Source organism: Neofelis nebulosa, chromosome 14, assembly GCF_028018385.1.
Source record: "Neofelis nebulosa isolate mNeoNeb1 chromosome 14, mNeoNeb1.pri, whole genome shotgun sequence".
In the NCBI taxonomy this organism is placed as follows: Eukaryota; Metazoa; Chordata; class Mammalia; order Carnivora; family Felidae; genus Neofelis; species Neofelis nebulosa.
In genome coordinates, this window is record NC_080795.1 from 26,318,597 (window position 1) to 26,335,604 (window position 17,008).

General features: G+C 34.9%; 1 long non-coding RNA gene across 1 annotated transcript in view; it reads left to right on the forward strand.

Annotated features, from left to right (window-relative positions):
• The window catches only part of LOC131495100 (uncharacterized), a 189,927-nt gene that overhangs the window by 114,341 nt on the left and 58,578 nt on the right, over window positions 1-17,008 (forward strand). Inside the window, exon 2 of the long non-coding RNA XR_009253762.1 lies at window positions 12,715-12,842. This is a non-coding gene — a long non-coding RNA (uncharacterized LOC131495100). The remainder of the gene's footprint in view (window positions 1-12,714; window positions 12,843-17,008) is intronic.

Sequence of the window (17,008 nt, forward strand, 5' to 3'; positions counted from 1 at the left end):
TCCTAATATTTTAAGAGTTAAACAAAATGTCTTTGAACAAAGATACACACACACACACACACACACATATGTATAATCGTTCTTATTGGTATATTAGTCAAACATTTCTGTTTCTTTGAGAAACTATGCTTAAGTTTGTACCTTCTGTATATAGAAATTTAAGCCTATATAATTCTACAAGGAGACTTTTATATGTACTTAAAAAATATACTATGTACTTCTTAGTTCTCAAATATTTTTCTGAATTTTAGCAATTTTTTTTTCTGCCAAGTTAATTTAAAAGATAGTATCTTATACTCACTGAATGTGTTTTCTATTGTAAGTATTTTAGTTCCAGGAAAAAAATGTTATTGAGAATTTATGATTACTTTTATGCATGTATTAGTTATGTTTACTGTTTTTATTTAAAGTTTATGTAGTTTTGGGGCGCCTGGGTGGCGCAGTCGGTTAAGCGTCCGACTTCAGCCAGGTCACGATCTCACGGTCCGTGAGTTCGAGCCCCGCGTCAGGCTCTGGGCTGATGGCTCGGAGCCTGGAGCCTGTTTCCGATTCTGTGTCGCCCTCTCTCTCTGTCCCTCCCCCATTCATGCTCTGTCTCTCTCTGTCCCAAAAAAATAAAATAAACGTTGAAAAAAAAATATTAAAGTTTATGTAGTTTTGAGAGAGACTGAGACAACGTAAATGGGGGAAGGGCAGAGAGAGAGGGATAGAGAGAATCCCAAGCAGGTTCTGTGCTGCCAGCACAGAGCCTGACATGGGTTCTGAACTCACGAAACCTCGAGATCATGACCTGAGCTGAAACCAAGAGTCAGATGCTTAACCAACTGAGCCACCCAGGTGCCCCATATATTAGTTATGTTTATAATGATACTTTTAGTTGGTAATAAACATACATACAGGTAAGTCTTATTGTGAGTGCTTATTTTACTAGTGATTTTCATTTTTATTATAATTGAATGTTTTTTTGTTTTTCATAGCTTCACTTAAACTTTTGAAAGATTTTGACTACCTAATGACATTTCACAAAACAGGAAATTCTTGCCATCAAACAGTGCATTAATTCATATTTGGTACATGGAAAGGCAAATTTAAGCATATGTGAATTGTGCCTATGGTGTGGAAGCATGGAAGGAAATGTATTTCACAAGACTCATAACATCCTAAAATGTAATTTGTTAACTTTAAGTACCCTCTACTGTGTAAGCAAGCAAAGAGATTATCAGAGTAAGTTCCATCTGTACCAATTAAACATTAATTCACATATATATACAACATATATATATGTATAAAACATATATATGTATGTATACATATATATGTATATAAATATGTATAAAACATATATATATATATGTATGTATACATTTTAGAGAGTAAAATATATATATTTTAGTGAGACAGAGAGTGGGAATGCACGATTAGGGGAGGGGGGCAGAGAGAGAGGGAGAGAGAGAATCTTAAGCAGGCTCAGCACAGAGCCCCACATGGGCTCAATCCCATGATTCTGGGATCATGACCTGAGCCGAAATCAAGAGTTGGATGTTTAACTGACTGAACCACCCAAGCACTCTTCAAAGATATTTCTTACAATACCAAAACAAGATTAACTTCAGTGACACTATGCGTGAAGTTATTTATGTGGCACATTATTAATATCTTTGATTAGCTTTTTAAGGTAGTCAACAAACAACATTTTTGTTGCTGTGGTTATCAACCTAAAGTAATCCCCAGGTCTGCATGCCTGATCAACCTGAAGGAACAGTGAAGAGACAGACATAATTGCAAAATTGGTCATTTTTGAGCCCCAACAGGCTAAAGCATGGCTAACGCAAGTCTCTCTTGTTCCCTTGACAGGATCCCAGGAGATTCACAATGGGATTGGTGGATATAAAAATTGCCCTGGTGGATATAAACATTACCTCCTGGTGGATACAAAAATTACCCTGATGTTGCTCTTGGCTTTGTAACCTGGTCACTCTAATCTGCATTCTTGTCCCAGTCACTTACACTGTGGTGTCTGACTGCAACAGAGCCCTCAGGGTTGACCTCCCTGTTGCTGTCCTGCATAGTTCCTCCTGCAGTTCATAGTTTTCCTGCTTCAGTTAGCTCTTCTGCCCCTCCTCCTCCCCCTCTTCCTCTTCCTGCTTCTTTCTTGTCCTCCTTTCTCTTCCACTTGCCCCTCATCCTCTCCCTTTCTCTCCTTCTCCTCTTTGTTCTCCTCTACTTCCTCCTCCCTCTCCTTCTTTTCTCTCACCCCTCCCTCTTCTCTGCTGTCCTGCCTCCTACCCATTTTCTCTTTCTCCTCCTCTGTTCCCTCTTCCTTCTCTCCCTCTTCATCTCCTTCCTTACCCTTCCTGCTTTCCCACCCCTATCTCTGATCTTCATTCTTCTCTTTCTTCTCCTCACTTTCATTCTTCTTTTTGAAAATTCATCTTTAATGGGTGAAGGAGAAAGGATATAACAACAGGAAGTCATAGCAACTGTAAAAAGAAATATATTGAAAAAGAGAGTAATTTCATATTTTTTGAGGTATAAGTACAGTGGCATAAGTGTTTATAATACAGTTCCTTTCTGCAAAGACCTGTGGCCAAAATTAAGTTGAGATCAGTGACACAGTTTCCAGAACTTTCTCATGAGAGCCACAGAATATGAAAGATAATATGCACTGAATGAGTAACTTTGATCAGAAGTTGGTTTCCAGCAGCTCAAGGATTGGATTCCCACAGCTCAAGATTTTAAAGCTCATTAAGTAGGAACCAGGGAGTGCTCAGTCTGGTCTGGTTTGAGGTCATGAGTTTGATGATGAAGTTTGAACTTCTCCCAGGTGCTGATCATGTTACTGGTAGGACCAGGCCCCAAGGTTCCAACAGTCTTCACGATGATCTCTAGATTTTCTGGTTGTCTGAAGCTCATTCTCTTTGTTTTCTGTGGGAAGGACTCGTGAGAACAATATCCCACAAATCCTTGTATTTCATAACAGCATGTCTGAGGTTTTCCTGCTTAAAGATGGGTTTGGCTTGAATATAACATCTGTAGATCCTATTTTATTTTCTTCAGTATTTAAAATGTGTTACTCCATTTACTTCTAGCTAAAAGTGTTACTTTTGAAAAGTCTAATAGAAGTCTGATTTCCTTTCCTCTTAAGAGGTGATCTTTTTGCTGGGAAACACAAAAAAAAATCTTTGAAGTCTCAGTTTTATGAGAATATCTCTTGGTGTTGGGCTTTTTAGGACTATTTCCAGATGAGTAGTTTCAGGTCTTTCATTTCTGGGAATTTTTCTTGAGTTACGGTTTTCAGCATTTTTTTTTTTTTATTATTCTATTGCTGTAGCTTTTCTCTTTGGGGATCATTATATGTCTATTGAATTTTCATAACTTATCTTCCATATTTACAGTTATAGCTCAAATCCTTATTATTATATCTTCATTTCTTTTGCTTTTGAATATTTTTCTCCTTTCCATCTTTTACTTTTCTGAAGGCATCATTTAGCATGCTTATTTGCTATTTTATTTTATTATTTCATCTTATTTCATTTTTTTAATCTCTGAGATAATATTTTCTTTTACCTTCAGCTCTGGCTTAAGTGCTGTCACCCATATTTTTACATCTTCCTATTTTACAAGCATCTTATTTCTGAGGTTTTCTAGCTAATTATGTATGTTTATAGTTTCTACATTTGTTATTTTTAAGCTTACTTTGAAATATTAAATTATAGTTTTTATTTCCTTTGTACGCACGACTTGCTGGCTTTTGTTTTTTTTAGGAGCATTATAATTATTTTATAATTTACAAATGAAAATTGAGAATATACATAATGCCTTTATCTTGTTCATGTTTTAAATAAAATGAATGTGCCTTTAGAAAGGGGAGTTGGGGGCATGATCTCTTTCCTAGCTCATAGCTCTAGAGAATCCTTTTCACAAAGTGATGAAAATATATTTTATTTTCTGAGAGTTTTGCATCATTCCATTTTGCTTAAAGTAAGGCCATGTATCTTCTTATATGTCTATATTTCCTTGCCATACATTGAAATTTTTAGTACTTACTATGTTATAAACATGAGTAAAAGTAAGTAAAAGTAAGGCCATGTATCTTCTTATATGTCTATATTTCCTTGCCATACATTGAAATTTTTAGTACTTACTATGTTATAAACATGAGTAAAATGTGGTTTTATTTGTTCCTCTTATGGTTTTGAACTAAGTATAAAATCCATACATTTTATTGGATGTGTTTTGAACTAAGTATAAAATCCATACATTTCTGCATAAATGTGCTCTAGCAAAATTTGTGATATCACCAAAAAAGATGATTTTACCTTCGTGCTTTTAAGTTAAATTTACAGTAGCATTTATAATAATTTTATATGTTTAAACTACAACATAATGAACTTCTAACATCGGTAATATTATTCCATGAATTGGTTGAAAAAAATCAAGTCAATGTTGGAAGTAACCTGTATTTTTTTTGAAGCAATTAGTAACACCTATACAAACAGAAACGTTTAACTTTAATGCTGGGCCCAACATATCACCAGCTATTGCTTACCTTTTCAGCTGTGCATTAGAAATCTTGCATTTGAAAATGAGTGAATTTAATTGAAAAGAACTATTATTTGATCTAAATGAAAAGTCATGCTTCACAAGGAAGTATGAAAATGTACTTCTTGTGGTTTCTTTGTTAAACTGTAGTCTTCAGCATGGTTTTCTTAAAATAGTTTTCCATTTAAAACAAGATGCTAACGGTTCTTTGGTCATTTTTTGTATTTTGGTTTTCATGTAGTCATGATAACCTTAGGACTCTATAGTGAATAATATGTATCCACAAACATTTCATGAAAATTATACAAACCTAGTCAACCTTTTGAGACACATAAATTCTGTACTTAACTTTTCATTCAGCATAAGCATTTATATTTTTTATTTCATTGTCAAAAGGGTTTATTTACAAAAAATAAAAAGTTATATATTTCTACCATACAATAAATGACAGCATTATTGACATTGGTGCATTCCACCTACTGTTTACAGTACAGCTACTCTGCTTGCCTCTATATCTATGAGCACATTCCATGATTTCCCTTAGTATCCAAAGACCACATCAATTGGCAGTTTTGCACAAATTTCAGGCCAAGGCATGGTCCACCAACTGATGGACATGGCGGTGTCATATATCTTATAGGCCAAAACCTGAGACAAGGCAAAGTCAGCTGATATGTGAATGACTTGCAAAAGCACCCGGCGTCAAATACTTCTCTCTTCACCCCTGGAGCCTGGAAAGAGCCTTCAGCTACTCTTCTCAGAACACATTTATCAGTAAATACCCTGCGTGTTTTCTTAGAATGTGTATTATTAGTTACATTGTATCTGGAAGGATCTGGCAAAGCTAATTTAACTAAATTCATTGCACAATGCATCTCACACAACACCGGACAGACCATGGAAGTTTCTGGAAGTACAAGAGATATTTTCTTTAATTTAATGCAACTATTAGAAATCATTGAAAAACCTGAAATGAACAAACACAATAGTTTCTAAACCAGAACAAACACCGGGACAATAGATGTTAGTCATTCCTGACTAAACTGGCATGTGTGGTCACCACATCATATATTGAGTTCCTCTATATGCATGGCTTTGTTTCTGAGCTTCCCATTCCCTTCTGGACTATTGCCTGAGCAGATAGCCTGAACAGAAGTTGCTACTGTGTCTGCTCAGTCCGGGAGCCCAACTGCCATGGGCTTCTGTCCTGATTCCTGTTAGGACTCTGGTTTATAGGCATGTCTATCTTGGTCTTGATCCTGCATGAATTTTTGGCTTTCTCTTTTTATATTTTATAAATCACTATTATGTATCTGGGGCATAATGCGAGTATCAAAGTACATTTATTTGCCATCTTTAGTAGAACTCTTAAAGATTTATTTCAGTGAAAATCCTTATTTTTTTTTTACATTCTCTAATATCAAAAATGACAAAGAATAAAATACCTCTTTTATATTTTAAGGAATATAGGAACAGAGATAGGAGACTGATTACCGAAGACTGAATAGTAGACAAAGGGCTTTGGCCTTTATTCCATGGGCCAATAGGAAGGAAAAAAGTTTTTATTTAAGAGGATATCATGATCAGATTTATGCTTCAATGAGATAAATATGCTGGAAAAGGAAGTCGAGAGACCATTTAGAAAGCTACCATTCTAAGAGAGGTAAAGAGAGTTGTGTTTGTGGAAATAAAGAAGACAGAACAGCAAAATATTGTGCAGTTAAAATGAAAAAGTGAATGAGAGGCCTCATCGAGGGACCATTAAAAAAAAAAAAGAAAGAAAAGAATAGATCGATTTTGAGCCTGCAGGATGGGAAGGCAATGGTGTCAACAAGACAAATCAGTAGCATACAAATAAGTGTAGTTAGAGGACGAGATGATAGGTTCAGTGTTGAAAATGTTTAGTTTGTGGTATTGGCAAGACGTACAGGCGATTGCCATTAGGCTGTTGAAAATGTGGCTGCATATTTGTTTTTTCAAATGAACACTTGCAGAAGCAATCCAAAGCTTCCCTTGAAATCTAAGAGTAAATTACATTAGCATCACTGTTGGGAAACCCAATCAGAATGTAATTTACAAAATATGTATTTTGCAGTCCCCTCTGCATTCCTCTTTAAATTCTAATATAAGGGGCTTACTGTATATTCAATAAGTATTTGGGCAAGTGGGATAATTTAGTCAGGACTCAGTGACTGTACCACCACAGCTTAGTTCCATTGCCAATCCCGGGGGCCATTTAAGTCCAGGACCAACCACTATACCTGGAATGTGGTAGATCCTCATGGATGAGGAAGAAAGAATCAATGGGTCATTGAGGACATTTTTAATTTTTTAAAACTTTGGAAGTCATTTGTGTTTCCTCTTTTGGTATAGTGTTAGAAGAGAATTTGATGGGAATACATGATGAAATCTGAAAAAAAAATTACATTGCTTAAATTTAACTAGAATATCCTTGGTTGGGCAGATTGAAGCACAGAAGGCATTTAAGGTTAGTTCACAGATTTATGAAACTACAGTGTTTTTTCACTTCCTTATTTACATAACTACATGAAATATAAAAGAATGAGTGGTATAAATTGTATATCTTTAGCAAAATATGAAGCTGTAATAATTATTATTAGAATTAAACATTTCCTCAAAATAATTGTCAATGTCATTCATGTCCATCTGTATAGGTAATTATTTACTTGCCAGTGACAACTGGAAAAAAATTCAATATGTTTTTTTAAGACTATATGATTTATATACATTTCTGCCTGATCACTGGAAGAAGTCAGAAGAGACTGTAGTTAATCCTTTATATTCCTTGGGTCTCTAGTCCGTCTTGCTTTGCAGTTATTAGAGTCCATTTTTAATGCTTGAGTATGGCATCAAAAAGCTGGTAGTAAATCTCATGATCTCCTAAAAAGCAGTTGTAGGTCAAGAGATAGAATGGTAGTAATTTATAAGGTCTGATGCTATACCAAATACTATCTAGAATTGGGCGACCATTATGGGTTGAATCGTGTCTTCCCTCCCCACACATACTGGTCCTAACCCCCAGTAGCTCAGAATGTGGCCTTATTTGGAAAGAGGGTCATTGCAGATGTAATTTGTTAAAATGAGGCTATACTGGAGTAGGGAGGGCTCCTAATCCGTATGACTGGTGTCCTTATAAAAAGAGGGTGATGTGAAGGCAGAGACACACAGGGAGAATGCCATATGACAATAAAGGCAGAGATTGCATATGAAAGCCAAGGAATGCCAAAGATTGCTGGCAAACCACCAGAAGCTAGCATGTGGCAAGTTAAGTTTCCCTTGCAGGTTTCAGAGAGAGAGAGCGCATGCATGGCTTTGCTGACACCTTGATCTTGGACTTTTAGCCTCCAGGACTGGGAAACAATAGATGTCTGTTGTTTTAAGGCATCTAGTTTATGGTGCTTCATTACGGAAGCCGTAGGAAACTAATAGAGTAAAATACGTCGTGGGGTATAGCATGCCATTGTTTGTAGTGCCTGGAATATCTTTATTACCTTTTCATGGAAGTGACAGCTGCATATGGGTGGCCACAAACTTGTGCTTTCAGAATTTCCTGTATTTTAGGAAACTATGACCCAAATACCAGGTTAGTATTCTAACAATGTCTCTTGACATTTATTTCTAGATATTTCTTGCCAATTCTATCTTCTATTTGTTTTTAAAGGGTGCAGCCACTGTTAAGAACTACATACCAAGTTTTGTTGCTATGAATCATTTAATGCCATTGGAGACTAGGCCTAAGGAGATGGCATGTCAAATTCACTGAGGGTTTAAGCAGCTTTGCAATAGTGTTTGAAAGGAGTGTTTGGGTGGAGTCTTCTGGGATAATGAGAATCCATCATATATTATGAAAAATAACATATTTATTACTTTTCATACTCATTAGTTATTATGTAAAATCTTATGACATGAAAAATATGGTCATTAATACTTCCCTTGCTTGAATTTCGAGATATATTAATTAATTTTGATTTCCTTGGGCTATACAAGTTCAAGTAATTATTCTGGGGTAATTTTTTTTTGGTATGATATTCTTACAGACAATCCCAATACCCACTGAACATTTCTTTTACATTTATTTTTCTAAAAATACGTGGACATGAACCTTAATCTGAACAGATTTCTTGTTGGAGAGTAATATTAAAAACTCATCAATAACCAACAACTAGTTAGTAAATAATAAATGTCATTTATCCTTTTGCTATCTTTTAATACCTGTTCCAATCTCTTTTATGTAAGAGATTTCTATTTCCCCATGACTCTATTTTCCTGCCCATTGCTAGCTTTAGAAGAAAAATAACTGTATTGCAAGATTTTCTGTAACTAAACTGGAAATTTCATATATCCTTGTTCCATTGAAAACATGTTCTCGCCTACAATTATCCCTAGCTAGATATTTGATGCTGTCACACAGATGATAAATATTGAGCTAGTTTCTTCAGTTCCTCTATCTTGGTAGACAGACAATTGTAAAGAATTTGGAAACACCTAAGTTGTAGAAACTATGACGTCATGTACTGTTAAGACCATTGATCTCTCCTCTCTATGTAAATAAGAAAAATAAATGCATTGAATAATGGTTCCTTTCCGTGTGTGTGTGTGTGTGTGTGTGCGCGCGTGTGCGTGTATGTGTGAATAACTGATGTGTATAGCTTCTCACTCACACAAAAGTACTGAATGAAATACCCTTTTTTTAAAGAAAGGAAAGTACCAGTGATTTTGATACATTTTGAAGGTCAGTAATGTTCAGCATAGAGCAATAGGCGGAGAACAATAGCTCCTTAGAGAGTGGAAAACATGGTACTCTCATTATCCATAATCTCAGCTGGTCACCATAGTAACAGCATTTTATTTTCCAAGATGTAAGCCTTTATAGTTCTGTAGAATCCACTTCCTAGGCCTCCAGACACATCAGCGGCATCTAGTGGCTGAGACCTCGGCTGAAATGTTTGCGCTTTACCGCCTGCTGTATTATGTTGGAAAACTAATGGCATGCACATGTGGCTAACTATGCTGATATTTTTCAATCGCCATGATGGGTGACTACAATTTTTCAGTGAAATATTTGTGGATTGCCTACAAAAAAGGTGAAAATGTAAGCAAAAGGAAATTATTTTACTAATACTTCTATGGTAAAGAATTTTGCGGGGGAATTGGAGAGCGTAGAGGCATGTGTATTCTCCATCCAAATACTATCCTGAGATAAGGAAATGATTGCTCAGGTAATTTATAGGACTACTTTCTGGAACCCCTAGATTTGCTAAATATTCAAAGAGTTTATTAATGAATTCTGAGGATAATTCAGTCATGTTTACCCACTTTCATTTTCTGATCACATATCTGTCCTTTACTTTGTGATTTTTAGAAACTTATGTAATAGTGGTTATTATCTTGGGTCTCTATTCCATCTTGATATATAAAATATAGTTCAGAATCAACAAACCTAACTTGGATAGTGAGTGGGGAAATTCAGACATTTTATCTATGTTCAGGGAGATAGTATGGGGTACATAAAAAGCCTGCACACTGGGTTGAGACTCAGGTGTAGTCCTGCTTCTACCCGATCCTCAATGATAATGACTCTTGAGCAAAAACTACAGCTTTGGTTCCCAACCTTGGCTGCATATGAGGAGACAATGTCAGTACCCAGACTCCATCCTGGACCAATTAAAACAGAATCTCCAGGAGAAGAGCCTGAGCATGACTTGAAAAAAAAAAAATCTGAGTAACCACACCTCAAAATCTCCTGAGGAGTTCTGAAACAATATAGCATTACTGGTCTAACGTGTGACATTGACCTAGTTGTGTGAGACACAGACCATCACCATCACTTAGGAACTTGTTAGGAATTAATACACATTTAAGTTTGATAAGTAATGAAAGCCCATAGAGGCTCTAATATTCAGAAAGTCTGAGGTGAGCCTGGAAATCTATGTTTTTTAAAACTGAGGTGTTTCTGTGTATGTTTAGCTTCGTGTTGTAACTGAGGCTATTACCTGGAAGTTTCCAGGAAGGTTAAATAAAGACACTTAGGTAGACTGCAATGCACTGTATAAATGTTACTCATTTATTCATAAGTTAACCAGTATTTACTAAGTACCTATCATGTTCCAAGTGCTGTAACAGGGATACACAGAAGAGCCGATGTGGTTGATGTGCAGGGCTGAAATCAGTCTTGGAAGTAGGTACTTCTCAGTTCAGAAATGCTTTTCTGAAATTATTCATTTGCTTATCTTAGACATATCACAGAAATTTTAACATAAAAGAACCCAAAAGAAGTGTTTTTTAATTCATCAAATGAGAATTAAATACTTATTATGTACCCACATCTGTGTTCATCGTAGTGAAATTATTTACTTATTTTTCTACAATTTTTTAATGTTTTATTTATTTCTGTAAGAGAGAGATTGCCAGGTGGGTAGTGGCAGCGAGAGAGAGGGAGACAGAGGATCCGGGGCCGGCTGTTTGCTGACACCAGACAGCCTGATGTGAGGCTTGAACTCGTGAACTGTTAGATGATGACCTGAGCCAAAGTCCAATGCTTAACCAACTAAGGCACCCAGGCACCCCTGTCTTAGTGAAATATTTTTTTAAAGGAATACAGCACATTTCCTGCCTTTAAGAAATATACATTTTAGGTGGATTGTTACAGCACATTAAAAAAGTAACCAAAGGATAATATCAGAATAAAATTATATAGAACTAATTATACATTTTTTATTGATATACAGTTTCGAGGAAAGTGATCAGTTTGTTTTTTTTGTTTTTTTTGTTTTGTTTTGTTTTTTGATATGGAGAATTGTGTGCGGGAGATTTATTGAGAAGCTCTCTTGGGAACAACATCTGTGAGAGAATGAGAAAAGCAGGACTGAGCAGAGAGAGTTACCATAATGAGATGCATTTATATGAGATAACTCATCTCACTCCACAGGGAACTTTAACTTTGAGACAGTCTTTCAATAATGTGGCTTCCGATTGAGGCCATGAGGCCAAGGTTTTGTTCCCCTACATCAGCCAGTACTGGATGTAAGCTGCCTCCAGGAAGAGGGTGTAAACTTGGGTGAAGCAACCCCCTTTGGCCGAGGGCAATTCTCAGGGGAGGTCTCAACTTTGAGGCACCAGCAGCCAATACTCAAGGCAGCTAACAGAGTGAATTCTTCATATCTGAAGGGTGGAATCTGAACAGTATGAATCACTTTTATTCCAAAAGCACTGGTCTGTCTAAAAATACTAAGCATTTCTCTCAATCTAACTTTCAGACCATCTCTTACCAGACCCATTCTACATTTTAAGACTTACCTTTTGGCAATCTCTAAATAAAATCTTTTGCCCTAGCAAATTTGGCAAACTAAAATCTTCCTGGAACATGTTTCAGGCCCTCTCATGCTATGCTTTTGTTCTCTTCTGACCACTTGCCTGAAATTTCCTGGACTGTTTTTCTTTCTCTTTCTTGGCCGACTCATTAGTTTAACAATTGTTTTAAGTATCATTTTGCTTATGAAAACATCTAAGATGGGCTTCTCAAACTTGAATGTGCATATACGTCACAAGATCTGGGCATCTGCTAAAATGCAGATTCTGATTCAGTAGGTCTGGTGTGGTGTCTGAGAATCTGCATTTCTAACAAAGTAACCATGCTGGTAGTCATTGAAGAAATCTACCTTGTCTGTACTTTGGTAGGACTTTTATCTATATCATCTTATTGCATATAACTTATCCTTTTGTAGAGTGTTTTTATTTTGTACCAATATAAATTAATTTACATTTTAGCAATTGCATCTGATATTATGTATATCTCATAGCACTTAGCATAGTGTTAGTGTTTATTACGCACTCTATATATCTGTTGATTGATTTTGAAAGAAAGGACTAACAGGTAGTTAATGATTTTTCAAGGTGAGCATGTGAGTTTTCAGGGTTTTACAATGTTACACTTGCTGAATGAGAACTACGACCAATGACCTTTTCAGAATACTGGTAAAGCTATCCTGGTTCTGCTCCTGCCCCCACCCTGAGCTGACCATCTCATCAAGTCTGGAAAAAATTTGCCATGTCTTTACGAATGCTCAAGGACACAGAAAATTTTTAAAAAAATAAAGACTCAGATGTTCTCAATTTCCCATATTGTAAACCTAGCTTCTCTATTTCCTCTAGCTTCCAAGAAATAGTGAAATAATACATCCAGTGATACCTGTCAATGGTCTTTTCCTGTCTTTGGTGAGAAGCAAACACATCATGTCTACAGAACATCAACCAAAGAATAGTTTGAAGCCTATTTCCAGGTAATATTTTGCATTAACACTGGATTGCTAGTTATAACCAAATGGCGATTCTAATTTTGTATTCTTACTAATTCCATTTCTCCACTTAAATCCCTATTTGCCATCTATATACTCTCATTATTTTATTGCTTGACTCTTGGTAAAAATGAACACTAGGAACGATAGCTCTTTCCTTGACTGATTTTAAATAAATTAATCAGAATGGGTACTTGCATAATCTGGAAATCATATGCGTTGGGAATAAGCCTGTTGCAACTTCTCATTAGGTAATTGTAAGTCATAAGTTTGCTGCTGAACCTGTGTCTGTTAAGGATGTAATGCGTCACAACTGACTGACTGGGGCCATTGTCTAGGTGGAGGTTTTGCTTTTGTGATTGTTATAATTTTATATATATTGGTATAAAATTATGGTATTCAAACTATGAAAGAATTCTAAAGATGTTTCTCAGTGTGCTTCAAATTCTTTGGGAAGCCAGGAGAGTTAATACTAAATATTTGATGAGGTACAATAATTTGAAAGAACTCTAATAAGCCCTTTTAGTCAAAGACTACATAATTGTGATGAGTATTTCTTGTTACTGGTTGACAGCATATGTATACTCATAAATTGGTTATTTTGTTGGAAACTTGAGCAGCAAGCATAGCTGTGCATATTGATGTTATTATACAAATCAAATATGTTTAAAGAGACTGGGTTAACAGAGTCTCAATATTAAAAGGCTATGGTTGACTCTTTCTCTTGGTCTTAATTTCTGTGTCTCTTTATAATTGATTAATGTTCATTGGTAGACTAAGTATGAATAATTTATGATTCACATAGCTGCTGGCTTATTAATTGTTTAATTTCAGAGAAAGTAACTATATATTAAGGAAACTCAAGTTGTCACTCTGAGTAGCCAAGTGAATTTATACAGTTTGTTACTGCATAGTCTAGAAATAGTGTATCAGACATACAGTCTGTATTTTCTACAGTGCTTAAAAAGAAGAATGCTAATGAAATGTTGGAGAGATTTTTAAAAGTAAAAAGGAGCAAATGGCCTGACGTGTCTGAGGACTGCATGCTCTGAGTATTATTTCTCCTTTTTTTTTTTTTACATTTTCTTCTGCTTCAATGATTCTACGTAATATGCCATAGAATCATTGTAAGATTCTATGTAATATTCATAAAATGAAGTTAATTGAATGATGCTTATTCTTTACAAGAAAACACAAATATTGAAAAGAAAGTTGTAATTAACTTTAGATATATTACAATTTCTTTGGAGTTTGAGCAAATGATTTTGATTCTGAGAAATTAAAGGACATGATAAATTTGCCTTCTTTAGCAACATGCATGGAAAAAACATTGCTGTCTCAAAAAATACACATTATTTTCATAATGGTAATAATTTCATTTGTCTCTACATTTATGCTGAAAACCAAAGGCTAGTATAAATTGCATTTAAACTGAATGTTAATGGCATTTTCTTGTTTGGTAGAATATTTTCAAATATATCTAAAAGATGAAAATTTTAATCAGCATCAGTGATCTTAAATGAAGTTGAAGAATATAAATTTGAAACTTCTACTTTCCTGAAATACAACTTTTAATATTCAAGGACAGGGTTTTGAGAAATGGTCAATAAGATTGATTTTGTCTGTCTTTAAAATACTTTGTGTGACAAAAGTAAGCTTCACATTAGGAAGTGTGGACAATGATTTTCCTAAAAGTGAAATTTGTTTGGATCTGGGAGGAGAAGAAACAGAATAATTTTAATGACTTCTCCTATTCCTCATCTTTTTCATACATTTAGTGCAAATCATTCCAGAGCTCTGGATGAGCTTCTGTAGAGATCACAGTGCAAAGCTGTGGAAAGGAGTCTGAACTTAATGTTGGCACTATGGTAAACATTTCCACTTTCATGTATCCCTTTAGAGAATTGGGAAGAAAGAGGAACACAAAATGCTATGTGATCTCATAAAATGAAAGAGAAAAGAACAAAATAATATGTATATATTGAGAAAGGAGGGATGAACGGCATTTTAGTTATCTTGATTATATGTGAACAAGTCTCACTTTTCCTGGTAGACTGAGCTCCTTAAGGGCATGATGGCCTATGTATAATTCAGCTTTGTATAATATATTTTTTTCATGAATAAAATATGGTTATGGGCTGACAACCGCTTAGATCTCTACAATGTCACATCTAAATCATTTCTACTTCACCTAATGTTAGACTCACTTCCTCTTTCTTTACTCTCTTAAATTACTGAATATCCTCAACCTCATGCATGCTCATCCCCTATACACATTAATTTAAAAATTAAGGCATTCTTATTACTCTTTGCTTAAGGCTAAACTTTGCATTGGTGCAATTGATTGCTCTATCATTTATTTTCTCTCTTACTTTGAGGACTTTTCCCTTTCTTATGGCTACTTCTCAGCTTAATAATAAGCTCACAGTCCAGCCACAATAAAACAATCAAGTGAAAAACTTAATATATTGGCCTACTTTGAGCAGGTGTCTTAACTTCAGCTATTACTATATCTGTTCTCTTCCTGGATCGTGTAAGCTTTTTAAGAAAGTCTTTACTCTGTCTCCATTTCCTTTCTTCACATTTGTTTCTCAATACATTGCAAATCGATTTTACTCTCATTGATGCTCTAATAAAGATCACCCTTGACTTCTAGATTCTCAAATTCAATGGTTACTTTTTTAGCTCCATCTTCCGGGATCTCTTTGCTACATGTGGCATTTTGATTCTCTCATTTTTAGAATTTCTTTTTAAATTATAAATGAGGCTCAAACAAATTTTTCTTCTTCTATTTTTTTTTTTTTTTGGTCAAGTGGGTATTTTATTTAGTTGCTCTAGATTTCTCCTTTGTGAGTTGTCTGCACATATCTTTTGTTCATTTTCTTATTGATTTGCAGTATATTTAGAATATATTTCAGATACTAATTTATTATTATTGATATGAATTGCAGATACCTTCTTCCAGGTCAATATAGGGTTTTTCCTCAAAGAACTGGTCACAGATTTTAACTTCTCTATTTCTTTTCTTTTCATTTCATCATTTGTTTATGTCTTATATTTTTATTTCTTTCACTTTCTTTGACTTACCTTTTTTTTTTTAACTGAGGTAAAATTGTATATAACATTGTAATAGTTTCAGGTGCAAAACAGAATAATTTTATATTTGTATATATTGCAGAGCAATTGCCACAATAAGTTGCTACCATCTGTCATCGTATAATTGACCCCTTTCTCACATTTTGTCCACCTTCACCTCCTCCCTCTCTAACAGCCACTAAGTGAATATAAGTGAAATCATACAGTATTTGTCTTTCTCTGACTTATTTCACTTAGCATAATACCCTCAAGGTCCATTCATGTCACAAATGGCAAGATTTTCTTCTTTTTCATGGCTAAGTAGCATTTGAGGAACCTCCATACTATTTTCCATAGTAACTGCACCAATTTACATTTCCATTAACAGTGTATGAAGGTCCCTTTTTCTCTGGATCCTCTCTAGCACTTGTTATTTCTTGTCTTTTTGATAATGGCCAATCTACCAGGTGTGAGGTGATGTATCATTGTGTCTTTGATTTGCATTTCCCTAATAATTAGTGATGATCATCCTATCATGTACCTGTTGGTCATCTGTATGTCTTCTTTGAAAAAATGTCTATTTAGATCTTCTGCCCATTTTTAATCAGATGATAATGGTTATTATTATTACAACTATTGACTTGAGCTCTTTGTATATTTTGGTCACTAACCCCTTCAGATACATGATATGTAAATATTTTCTTTCATTCAGTAGGTTGCCTTCTTGTTTTGTTGATGGTTTCCTCTGTTGTGCAGATGTTTTTTAGTGATGTAGTCCCACACTTGTTTATTTTTGCTTTTGTTCCCTTTGCTTTTGGAGTTACAGTTAAAAATTCAATGCTTTCATTCATTATTACTTTTATATGCTTCTTTCCATTTTCTTTATTCTTTTATGCTGAAACTTATATTAAAGAAATGTTGGAACTCATAATTTTATTCTCTAGGCCTTTCAACTTCACTATTCTCTCTTTTTAAAATTTCTTTGTTATCTCTGTTCATTCCAGGTCATTTTCACATATTTATTTTCCAGGTAACTAATTTCACTTTAGCTGCTTCTAACTGGCTGCTGAACCAAT